This window comes from Equus caballus, chromosome 17 (assembly GCF_041296265.1).
Source record: "Equus caballus isolate H_3958 breed thoroughbred chromosome 17, TB-T2T, whole genome shotgun sequence".
Lineage (NCBI taxonomy): Eukaryota > Metazoa > Chordata > Mammalia > Perissodactyla > Equidae > Equus > Equus caballus.
The window spans coordinates 40,224,742-40,237,836 of NC_091700.1; the positions used below are offsets into that span (position 1 = coordinate 40,224,742).

A 13,095-nucleotide genomic window follows, 5' to 3' on the forward strand; every position below is an offset into this window, starting at 1 on the left:
GAACTGTAATGAAAGGCTTTTTGTGTCGCTAAAGCATCACTTGGCAGGTCCCGCTGCAGCTGTTAACGTTTGGGGAACATTCTAAAAGGGCAGATGCACCAAAGTGTGGCAGTGCCCCTTTTCCTGGGGGCAGGACATCTTGTCTCAGTTATGGGCCTAAAAGAGCCACCTAGAAGCTCTCACCAAGGGGGCGGCCTTGGCTGTCTCAGGGTTAGTGGTATGAAGCGAGAAGCTGTCTCTTATATTTGAATCACAACTTGTCAAAATGCAAAGAATCAACTAGTTGAAGCTTCAGCTGAGATTTAATTTTTAAGAATTTTATATATATATAGCAAAAAATAAATATATTTATTTGGATACATTAAGTCAGAGCTCAAGATAATTTTCATAGAATTTTATAATTTTTTGCTTTCATGAATAGTTTGCTAAACAATTAATGATGCAAAGAAAAGGCGGTGCCTGGTCTCCAGCGTGCCCTCCCAAGCAGCATCTGGGGTCGGGGAGTACACGATGACCTCGAGGGATCTTTGCTGGAATTCCAGAACCAGTGGAATTCCAGAACTGGAATACCATTGCTAGTGGGTGCTCTAGCAATGCCGAAATAAGGCAAATACCCTCACCCCATCTCCCCAAACCACCTTACCCTTGTAATGAGGTCTCATTCCACGTTTTCCTGTTTTCCTTTTCTCGAATGCGACATTCATGTGTCCAGATTGGGTTGCCTTCACTCTAGTCCCCAGTGTCTTTCCTTTATTAGCAGTGTGTCCATATAAAAACAGAACTATTTGTGATTTGTTATCTCACAGACAACAAGAAGTGATTATCTTGTCTACAAGGTATTATGGTGTTATATAGATGAACAGGGCATATCCGGATCCTGACCTTCGTCCCCAAAGAGAACCCTTTAAAAATAAACGAGAAACCTTTTTTGCAAGGGGACTGTTTATTTGGCTTTGACTACTCTGGAAATCTAGATCTCGACTCAAATATATGGCCCATCTTGGCCAGGTATGTATATATTATTAGATATATTAATATATTATAATTACATGTATATATTTTTTAAATTATTATTATTTTGAGGAAGATTAGCTTTGAGCTGACATCTGCTGCCAATCCTCCTCTTTTTTGCTAGGAAGACTGGCCCTGAGCTAACATCCATGCCCATCTTCCTCTGCTTTATATGTGGGACGCCGACCACAGCATGGCTTACCAAATGGTGCCATGTCCACACCCAGGATCCGAACCTGAAAACCCCTGGCCGCCGAAGCAGAATGTGTGAACTTAACCGCTGTGCCACTGGGCCGAGCCTAAAATTATTTTATAATTATGTTTTATTTATATATTTATACATATTTATATATATTTTATAATTATAATATATTATAATATATAACTTATATTCTATATTAATGTATATTGATAAACATTAATATAATATATAATTATATAAATTATAATAATATAATTATATATTATTACTATATAGAGAGTAATAATTCCAGAGGGGTTTATTAAATTGAAACTTTATAAAAATCACAAACGATTTGTTGACAATGAAGTTACTCTCTGGAATTAGAACTATGTTGCATAGAAACATATAATTTGCTTTGTACTGTTTTTTCCCCAAAACAAATTAAAAGTTTTCTGATATCATTCTCCAGATCTTTCTAGTGAGTTCTTTTAAAATGGTTTAGAAAAGTCTTTTTGCTTTCCAAGCCTCAAATATGTAGTGAAAACCTTCTGGCTTTTTTTTGAGTGGAGGGTGAGAGCATCAATCAAGAGCATCTTAAATAGCCTCAAGCTGTGTTTGGACCAGACCACAGTTCTCTATAACAGACTCCTTCCTCTGCCTACCACAGTCTCAGGGACTTTTCCCATTCTCCACTTCTATTGTATTCTGGTTCTTGCTCTCTCCACCCCTTCGAATCTGATACCTCAGACTATCCCTTTCTCCCCAAGTTCACTATTGCCCAAGTCAGAGATTGTTTCCTTTTTCTGGTACCCCACTGCTAAGGGTCATAGTCCAATGTCCAAGTCCTAACCTCTGTACCCTAACCCAAGTCATACCGGATTCTCCACTTGAAAGAAAGGTATCCCCTTAAACTGTGTGTTAATGACCAGCATTTTACATGACTTTTGATAGTGTAAAGCAATGACTCAATATCTCATGGTGCTCTGGTCTGCGCAATTCTCAACTACTGTCCATAGCATTGAATCCTAGCCAATACTGTGAAATGGGTTTTCAAGAACCCTGAATGGGAGCATATGGACCACATCCCATCTAGCCAAAGGACCTCTGTATAGGGTCAAACAACATGTCATAAGTTTAGGACTAGAAGCTGCTCTCTCCCTATTCAGAGTTAGAGTTTTTCCAGTGTGTCCCAAAGAGCACTGGTTTCTTGCTCTTTTTGGCCTCTAGTCATTATAGTTGACTTCTTCAAGAGGGAGAGAAGTGTGTTTTATCTGCAAAGACCACTGTGTACACATGTGACAGGGTGCTAATTTATCCTGACCCAGCCCCCCCAACAGTCGTGATACCCACTGTTTCTTTGTATTTGTTTCTCTAGTCGTTTGGGGGATGCTGCTTAAATTCATCCAAGTCCACATTTACCCATCTACTATCCTCTATCCTCAGAATATTTACCTCATATTTGAAGAACATTTACATACCTTGACTTGTATCTGGTACATGTCCCTCCCCACAGGATTTGCGTACAATTCCATGTGCCACCTCATTCCATCCAAGCTATGGCTTCTGCTACTGCTGGTCTCCTACGTCCTCAGCACCGAGCTTCTGCACAGAAACTAGGACAAGAAGTCTGTTCTCTTAGTCCGCACTTAATGCTCATACTATCTAGCCTGTCCTTTGTTTTGTGCTAGGTTCTTGCTTCGCACCAACCGCCTTGAACTTGACCATCAAACTGTTTCTTGCTTCTGACATCTGACTGCACCCAGAACTTCATTCACCTTTGCTCTGTGCTCTACGGCCACGTTATACACTTAATGCTCTGGTTACGTACAATTACCTCTTTGCTTTGCATATGCCATTTCCTTTGCCTAGAATAATCCTTCTTTGACACTGCTTTCCTGGAGAATATGAGCATATACAAAATTTCCCTAATCGTCCCCCCCAACCCCTATTAAGTACTGACCTTTTGGGGCTATCTCTATACCTTGAAATTACTTCTATTGATTATCATAATATATAGACATTATTTATTTATATGTCTGTTTCTCCATTGTACTTGGATTTTTTTTTTTTTTTTTAAAGATTTTATTATTCCTTTTACTCCCCAGAGCCCCCCAGTACATAGTTGTATATTTTTAGTTGTGGGTCCTTCTAGTTGTGGCATGTGGGACACCGCCTCAGCATGGCTTGATGAGCAGTGCCATGTCCGCGCCCAGGATCCGAACCGGCAAAACACTGGGCCAAAGAAGCCAAGTGCACGAACTTAACCACTCAGCCCTGGGGCTGGCCCCTGTACTTGGATTTCTTGACATCAGGGCCTTTGTCATTTTTGATCCTCAATTTCTAGCATAGTGCTTAGAACATAATAGGCCCTCATTCATTCATTCATTCATTCTTTTTTTATTATTGAGGTAACATTGGTTCATAATATTATATAAATTTCAGACGTACATCATTTATATTTCAGTTCTGAGTAGATTATATCATGTTCACTACCCAAAGACTAATTACCATCCATCACCATACACATGTGCCCAATCACCCCTTTCACTCTCCTCTCTCCCCGCTTCCCCTCTGGTAACCACCACTAATCTCTGTATCTGTATGTTTGTTTGTTGCTGTTATTTTTATCTTCTATTTATGAGTGAGATCATATGGCATTTTACTTTCTCTCTCTGACATATTTCACTTAGCAAACTACCCTGAAGCTCCATCCATGTTGTTGCAAACTGCAAGACTTCGTCTTTTTTTATGACTGAGTAGTATTCTATCGTGTATATATACCACATCTTCTTTATCCATTTGTCCCTTGACCGGCACTTCAGTTGTTTCCCAGTCTTGGCTATTGTGAATAATGCCACAATGAAAATACGGGTGCATCTATCTTTATGCATTTGTGTTTTCACGTTCTTTGGATAAATACCCATCAGTGGAATAGCTGGATCGTATGGTAGTTCTACTCTTAATTTTTTGAGGAACCTCCATGCTGTTTTCCATAGTGACTGCACGAGTTTGCATTCCCACCAGCAGTGTATGAGAGTTCCCTTTTCTCCACATCCTCTCCAGTACTTGTTATTTCTTGTCTTGTCAATTATAACCATTCTGGTTGGCGTGAGGTGATATCTCATTGTAGTTTTGCTTTGTATTTCCATAATAATTAGTGGTGTTGAACACCTTTTCATGTGCCTGTTGGCCATCTGTATATATTCTTTGGAAAAATGTCTGTTCTGATCTTTTGCCCATTTTTTAATTGGGTTAATTGTTTTTTTGTTGTTGAGATGCATGAATTCTTTATATATTTTGGATATTAACCCCTTATCAGATATATGGTTTGCAAATTTCTTCTCCCAATTGTTTAGTTGTCTTCTCATTTTGTTGATGGTTTCCCCTTTGCTGTTCAGAAGCTTTTTATTTTGATGTAGTCCCATTTGTTTATTTTTTCTGTTGTTTCCCTTGCCTAGTCAGACATCGTACTTGAAAATAAGCTGCCAAGACTGATGTCAAAGGGTGCACTACCTATGTTTTCTTCTAGAATTTTTATGGTTTCAGGTCTTACATTCAAGTCTTTAATCCATTTTGAGTTAATTTTTGTGTATGGTGTAAGATAATGGTCTGCTTTCATTCTTTTGCATGTGGCTATCTGGTTTTCCCAACACCATTTATTGAAGAGATTCTCCTTTCTCTATTGCATGTTCTTGGCTCCCATGTCAGAAAATTAGCTGTCCACACATGTGTGGGTTTATTTCTGGGCTGTTCATTTTGTTTCACTGATCTGTGTTGCCTGTTTTTTGCCAGTACCATGCTGTTTTGATTACTATAGCTTTGTAGCATATTTTGAAATCAAAGAGTGTGATGTCTCCAGCTTTGTTCTTTTTTCTCAGGTTTTCTTTTGTCATTCAGGTCTTTTGTTGTTCCATATAAATTTTAGGATCCTTTGTTCTATTTCTGTGAAAAATGTTGTTGGAACTTTGATAGGGATTGCACTGAATCTGTAGACTGCTTTAGGAAGTATGCACATTTTAACTATGTTAATTCTTCCAATCCAAGAACACGAAATACGTTTACATTTCTTTGTGTCTTTTTCAATTTCTTTCAACAACGTTTTATAGTTTTGGGTGTACAGGTCTTTCACCTCTGTGGTTAAATTTACTCCCAGGTATTTTACGCTTCTTGCTGCAATTGTAAATGGGATTGTATTCTTAATTTATCTTTCTGCTACTTTGTTGTTAGTGTATAGAAATGCAACTGATTTTGGTATGTTGATTTTTGTATCCTGCAACTTTATCATATTCATTTACTATTTCTAAAAGTTTTTTGGTGGAATCTTTAGGATTTTCTATATATAAAATCATGTCATCTGCAAATAGTGACAGTTTCACTTCTTCCTTTCCAATTTGGATCCCTTTTATTTCTTTTTCTTGCCTGATTGCTCTGGCTAAGACTTCCAGTACTATGTTAAGTAAGAGTGGTGAAAATGGGCTTCCTTGTCTGGTTCCTGTTTTTAGAGGGATAGCTTTTGGTTTTTCTCCATTCAGAATGAGATTAGCTGTGGGTTTGTCATATATGGCCTTTATTATGTTGAGGTACTTTCCTTCTATATCCATTTTATTCAGAGGTTTTATCATAAATGGATGCTGCATCTTGTCAGATGCTTTCTCTGCATCTACTGAGATGATCATGTGATTTTTATTCTTCATTTTGTTAATGTGAGGTATCATGTTGATTGATTTGCAGATGTTGAACCATCCCTGCATCCCTGAAGTAAATCCCACTTGATTATGATGTATGATATTTTTAATGTATTGTTGTATTTCCATTTGCTACTGTTTTGTTGAGGATTTTTCCATCAATGTTCATCAGTGATATTGGCCTGTAATTTTCTTTTTTTGTGTTGTCCTTGTCTGGTGTTGGTATCAGGGTAATGTTGACTTCATAGAATGAGTTAGGAAGCTTCTTCTCCTCTTCACTTTTTTGGAAGATTTTGAGAAGGATAGGTATTAAGTCTTCTTTGAAGGCTTGGTAGAATTCACCAGGAAAGCCATCAGGTCCTGAACTTATTTTGGGGGAGGTTTTTGAATTCTGTTTTGATCTCCTTACTGGTGATTGATCTATTCAAATTCTCTATTTCTTCTTGATTCAATTTTGGAAGGTTATATGATTCTAAGAATTTATCTATTTCTTCTAGATTATCCAATTTGTTTGTGTACACCTTTTTGTAGTGTTCTCTTATAATGTTTTGTATTTCTGGGGTGTCCATTGTAATTTCTCCTCTTTCATTTCTGATTTTCTTTATTTGAGCCACCTTTCTTTTTTTCTTGGTGAGTCTGTCTAAAGGTTTGTCAATTTTGTTTATCTTTTCAAAGAACCAGCTCTTAGTTTCACTGATTTTTTCTATTGTGTTTTTAGCCTCTATTTCATTTATTTCTGCTCTAATTTTTATTATTACCTTCTTTCTACTGACTTTGGGTTTCATTTGTTCGTCTTTTTCCAGTTCCATTAGGAACACTGTTAGATTGTTTATTTGAGATTTTTCTTGTTTGTTGAGGTAGGCTTGTATTGCTATAAACTTCCCTCTTTTTTTTTTTGAGGAAGATTAGCCCTGAGCTAACATCTGCTGCCAATCCTCCTCTTTTTGCTGAGGAAGCCTGGCCCTGAGCTAAAATCCGTGTCCATCTTCCGCTACTTTATATGTGGGACGCCTGCCACAGCATGGCTTGCCAAGTGGTGCCATGTCCACACCTGGGATCTGAACTGGCAAACCCTGGGCTACCAAAGCAGAACGTGCAAGCTTAACCACTGTGCCACCAGGCTGGCCCCTAAACTTTCCTCTTTGAACCACTTTTGTTGTATCCCATAAATTTTGGCAGGTTGTAGTTTCATTTTCATTTGTCTTCCAGGCATTTTTTGATTTCTCCTTTGATTTCTTTGTTGACCCAATAGTTGCTAAGTAGCATTTTGCTTAATCTCCACATATTTGTGGCTTTTCCAGTTTTCTTCCTATAGTCGATTCCTAGTTTCATACCACTGTAGTCAGAAAAGATACTTGATATTATTTCAGGCTTCTTAAATTTATTGAGACTTGTTTTGTGGCCTAATATGTGATTTATCCTGGAGAATGTTCCAGGTGCATTCAAAAAGAACGTGTATTCTGCAGTTTATGGATGGAATGTTCTCTATATATCTACTAAGTCCATCTGGTCTAATGTGTCATTTAAGGCCAATGTTTCCTTATTGATCTTCTGTTTGGATGATCTACCTATCGATGTAAGTCGAGCGTTAAGGCCCGCTACTATTATTGTGTCACTGTCTATTTCTCCTTTTATAATTGCTTTATATATTTAGGTGCTCCTATGTTGAGTGCATAGATATTTAAAGTGTTATATCCTCTTATTGGAATGTCCCCTTTATATTTATGTAGTGCCCTTCTTTCTTGTTACAGTTTTTATTTTAAAGTCTATTTTGTCTGATATAAGTATCTACCCCAACTTTCTTTTCTTTGTCATTTACATGGCGTATCTTTTCCCATCCCTTCACTTTCAGTTTGTGAGTGTCATCAGGTCTGAAGTGTGTCTCTTGTATGCAGCATATACATGGGTCTTGTTTTTTTTTTATCCAATCAGCCACCCTATGTCTTTTGATTGGAAAGTTTAGTCCATTGACATTTAAAGTACCTACTGATAAGTATGTACTTATTGCCTTTTTTTTTTTTACTTTTTTTCTGGGTGTTTTAGCAGTTCTTTTCTGTTCCTTTCTTCTTCTCTTGCTCTCTTCCCTTATGATTTGATGGCTTTCTTTAGTATTATGTTTGTGTTCCTTTCTCTTAATTTTTTTGTGTGTTTATTATAGGTTTCTGGTTTGTGATTAACTTGAGGTTCATCTATAATAATCTATATTCATTCATTCTATAGGCAAATATTAATTGGAGAACTGCTGTGTTCCTACTCTCATAGAGCATAGAGGAAAGTACAGGCAGCAATAGCTATTTGTTTTTGTTTTAAATCAAATTCTATTTCTTTTCATTTTGTGATCCACCATAAATCTTCAAAACATCCTTGTTGGAGTCTTCATTTGAGTTCTGTGGTTCTTGATTCCTGTGTTTGCTTTGACTTTTCTTCTTTAAAAAATACCTCCAAATGGTCAGTGACAGGCATTTCCATGTGTACCTGAGCATGGTGATGTCTTATTTTATCTTAACTTTTGGTTTTTAGTTAGGAAAAATACTTTAAGTCATAATAATCTAGAATTTTTTAAAAATATTACATTTTTTAAATTAAAGAATGTTTAAGACTGAAGTATATAGTCATTTTTCCTGTGAATTTTGTTTTCACAGGAAATAAAAGTTTAAAGTTCTAAAAAACTTTAAAACTCTTTTAAAAAGTTGTTCTTGGCAGAGCTGGTTTAGAAGGTAGTCAGTGTGGTATGGTTTGTGGGCAAAGGGGCCTCTGGGTTCAAGTACAACTCAATGTGCCACACAACCTCCTTCTCGCCTTCCCCAGCCTTCAGCTTCACCAATCCACCTCTCTTGATCTTGGACCAAAAAGACAGCCACTGTGAAAATGCCTGGTTCCTGCGATGTAAAGGAATCTGGCCAAGTCGGTTTAGACTAGGATGATAACACCAAGAATTATTTTATCATAGTTGCTAATCGGGAGGCAAATGAGGCTGCCTGGGGCTGGGGGGTAGGTGGGGAGGGTTAACTGTAAATGGACATGAGGGATCTTGTCAAGCGTGATGGAAACAATTGAAAACTGATGTATGGTTATGGTTGCACAACTTGATAATTTACTAAAAAGAATCATTGGATTGTACACTTGAACTGGGTGAATCTTATGATATGTAAAATATACATCAATAAAGATATATTAAAAATCAAAGTGTAGAAAAGTGTATTTAATATGCTACCATTTAAATGAAAAAGCAGGAAACCATAAAGAAAGGCAAAGAGGCTGAACCTTAATGAAATGGTATGCAAAATAATTTTTTCCAATGAAAATAGTTACCTTTCTATATATTTGGGTTTTCACACTTGTTCTATGCTTTAGTCTAGACTTACCATCGAAATGCCAAAAATATGGGCATGGGAGAGGGTTTGTCTAAGGGGAGGAGAGGCGAAGGCGTCTGTGCTGCTGTTCTCCCCTGGCCCTGCACGTCGAGGATTCAGGGGGTTGTCTCCCTCTCAACATGTCCTGAATTGCGCATAGAGCTGTGTGGCAGGCATCTTGATTTCATGTGTGACCCAGCTAAAACTCTATACGCCACATTGAACAGGAACGGGCAGGGATATGCTTGGGTATCAGGTGGGCGGCCTTCAGGTAGAAGGGCAGGCTGGAGGTGCAGGCCCTCAGTAAGGCTAGGCGCTGGGGGGTGAAATGTGCGTTTGTGCGGAGAGGGTATGGAAAAGAGGAACAGCTAGACCAGCAGAGTAGGGTGTGATTTTTGAAGAGGGAATGCACTAAAGTGTGTGTGTGTGTGTAAGAGACAGAGAGAGACATGAGAGAGGAACAGACAGACAGAGAGGGGTGCAGAGCATCCTCATCATCTCCAGACATCACTAGCTCATGGTTGCAAAGCAGCCTCATGTGCTCCATATCTTCTCCAAAAGTGTTCTGTGACTTTATTCTGAGGGGACACAGTCATATAAAAATGTATTAAGACAATGTCATTTGAGGAGCATGGCTGGCCACAGCAAACCCGGCTGGTCAAGGTGGCAGGGCACCACGTGCTCCTTGTTGACCTTCTCTCCTGGGATTTCTTCCTGGACTTTGGTGAACCAGGCCTAGAAGGCACATGGAGGGGAGTAGCAGATGGGTGAGTCTGGGGAAGAGATGTGATGGTTTAAGAATTTGTTTGATTATTATTTTGTGTTTATTTGATCATTATTATTTGTCAAGGTTGAAATTATCTTACATTTTTGTTTCATGGAGCCCAAACGCGTTCCCTTTTAAAAAGTAACCAGGAGAGGATTGGCAGCACTTACCTTACGTTTCTACTGGGCAGAGGCCCTGAGCACAGACCTGCTGGACTGCCTGGCCACTCATTCCAAGAGTCAGGGCTAAAACCATCCTCACTGAAAGTCGTTTTGTGGAAATGCCTTTTTTGTTCTCTAATCGAATGTATATGTTCACGTATTCTTTGGAAAAAATATGTTCACTATTACTTTGTAATCAAAGTTCACTATTACTTTGGGGAAAAAAAACCAGATTAGCCCCTCAGATATGGATTTTGGCCTTCTTATTGATACTTTGTTTTCAGCTGCTTCCATCTTGCTGAGGGATCAGCTCTCATTTCACATGGTGTTTTCCTTCCCATAAACTGCAGAAACGGACCTAAATCTACTATTGATTAAAAAAACAAAGTACTTTTTTCAGATTATGAACCTAAATGCAATATTTTAGTGGTAGGTGTGTGTAGTGAGTTGTATAGTATCCCCCCAAATTCATGTCCATCTGGAACCTGTCAATGTGACTTTATTCGGAAATAGGGTCTTTGCAGACGTAATTGGTTAAGATGAAGTCACACTGGATTAGGGTAGGCCTTAAATCCAACAACTGGTGTCTTTATAAGAAAAAGGAGAGGGAGATTCAGACACAAAGACACAGAAACACACACATGGGAAAAAAGGCCATAGGAAGACGGATGCAGAGGTTGGAGTGAGGTAGCTACAAGCCAAGGAGAGCCAAGGATTGCCACAACCACCAGAAGCCAGGAGAGTGGCATGGAACAGATTTTCCCTCAGAGGCTCCAGAAGAAGCCAACCTGCTGACGTCTTGATTTCAGACTTCTAGTCTCCAGAAACGTGAGAGAATAAATTACTTTTGTTTTAGGCTACCGGCTTGTGGTAATTGGTTACAGCAGCCACCGGAAACCGAAATAGCATGTATTCCATGCTTTTACTCCACAGCAGCACCGCCAACACGGCAGCCTGAGAGATTTTGTTAAAATGTAAAGCAGATCGTGCAGCTGCTCTGCTCAGAGTAGACGGCAGTCAATAGAATGGTCTACAAACTCTGCATGATCTGTACCACTTCCATCTCTCCCACCTCGCTTTATCTCTGCCTTGTCATACTGCCCTTCTTGGTGTTTTTCTCATGCACCACAGGCCCTTTGCCTTTCTGCCATTCCAGAATGTTCTTTTGCTGATATACCCATGGCTCTCTCCCTTATCTCTCTCAGGTCTTTACTCTACTGCCCCCTTCTTGCCCTGACCTCTCCATTGAAAAGCACTGCCTATTCCCTAGCCCCATTGCAGCCTTATTTTATTCCTTAACACTTATCACTGTCTAGTATATCATATATTTTACTTGCTTATTTCATTTATAATCTGTCTTCCCCAAGAGAGGATTGACTCTCTGAGGACACGGACTTTCGTCTGTTCAGTTTACTACTGTATCCCCAGCACATATGTGCCTGACACATAGTTGGTACTCAACAAATATCTGTTGAATGGGGTCATGCGTACATTGGTGTGCCGTTGTGCTTTCAGTTTATATATGAAAGTGCCTAATTTCTGAATACCTTGCATATGAGTAGCTGCCAAAGCTGACAGAACTTACATTATTGTTATTGATTCTGGACCTGCCCCTAAAGCTGGACATGTGGCAGCCAGGGCAGGGAGCACCTGGTGTTCCTGTGTCCATGCTTTGAAGCCTGAAACACTACGTCCACAGAATCCACATGGTTCTTGGAGGTTAGCGTCTTAGTCTGCTCTGGCTGCCATAACAAAATACCGTTGGCTGGTGGCGTATGCAACAGACACTTATTTTCTTACAGTTCTGGAGGCTGCAAGTCCAAGATCGGGGGCCGGCATGGTCACGTTCTGGTGAAAGCCTCTTCCTGGCTTGCAGATGGCTGCCTTCTCGCGGTGTCCTCACATGGCAGAGAGCGAGCTCTGGTGTCTTCCTCTTCCTATAAGCCAGTTCTATGGGATCAGGGCCCCACCCTGATGACCTCATTTAACCTTAATCACCTCTTCAAAGCCAAGACAGTCACGTGGGGGTAAGGGCTGCAATATAGGAATTTAGGGGGACACAATTCACTCCACAGCATCAGTGCAAATCCAGCAAGATGGGGCTAAGTAGGCTTTTATGAATAACGTTCCATAATCTTTTCTTTAACAAAAGTGGATACAGGATTCCAAATATTAAATTCTTTCAAGTAATGTAGACTATCTCTCATTCATATTTTGGCAACTGCCTGGATATAGAAATGTAGCTGATTGATAACGTGTAGACAGACCCTGTGTACACTTATTTAATTCCCACTGGGTATTTTGTGGTGAGTGGTTTGACGTGCAGTCTAGATTAGGTTAGGGTTATAAATAAATCTTGCTTCTCCTTTTATACTCAAAGACCACCTGCTCTTAAGTAGGTGTGTTGTTAACAAGGCTGATTTCAAAGGTTCAGTGTCTCCTGAGCTTCCCTCCCAGCATGACCCAGTCTGAATGCTTTCAGTAAATCACTGCGGATATCTCAGATATGTGTCACCTGTCACAGGGTGGCTGGACAAGAGGGTGCGGATGAATCACTGCCACTCATCCTCAATATTAGAACAACTTAAAGCACGTGCCATACAGACTGTGGGTAGAATGTATGAATTTCCTAATAATAATGAAAAGAAGAATGGACTTTGAGGTGGTGAAGCAGCTTTGCCTGATCAAGTACGTGATCTTGGGTAAATCATTTATCATCTTTGGGCCTTGGTTTTCTCAACTTAAAAATATAAGAATTGGGGCGAGTTCCTTCCAATTCTAACATTCTGAGACAATGCCTCCCCCGCCTTTTTTTCATCTGCTGACAATCCTCCTCTTTTTGCTGAGGAGGGCTGGCCCTGAAGTAACATCTGTGCCCATCTTCCTCCACTTTATTTGTGGGACTCCTGCCACAGCATGGCTTGATGAGCGGTGC

The 13,095-nt window shown here is 39.5% G+C and overlaps 1 long non-coding RNA gene across 1 annotated transcript in view; it reads right to left on the reverse strand.

Annotated features, from left to right (window-relative positions):
- The window catches only part of LOC106781884 (uncharacterized), a 60,941-nt gene that overhangs the window by 1,955 nt on the left and 45,891 nt on the right, over nucleotides 1-13,095 (reverse strand). The window contains exons 3-4 of the long non-coding RNA XR_011427953.1: nucleotides 2,674-2,808; nucleotides 644-748 (exon numbers count right to left, since the gene is read on the reverse strand). This is a non-coding gene — a long non-coding RNA (uncharacterized lncRNA). The remainder of the gene's footprint in view (nucleotides 1-643; nucleotides 749-2,673; nucleotides 2,809-13,095) is intronic.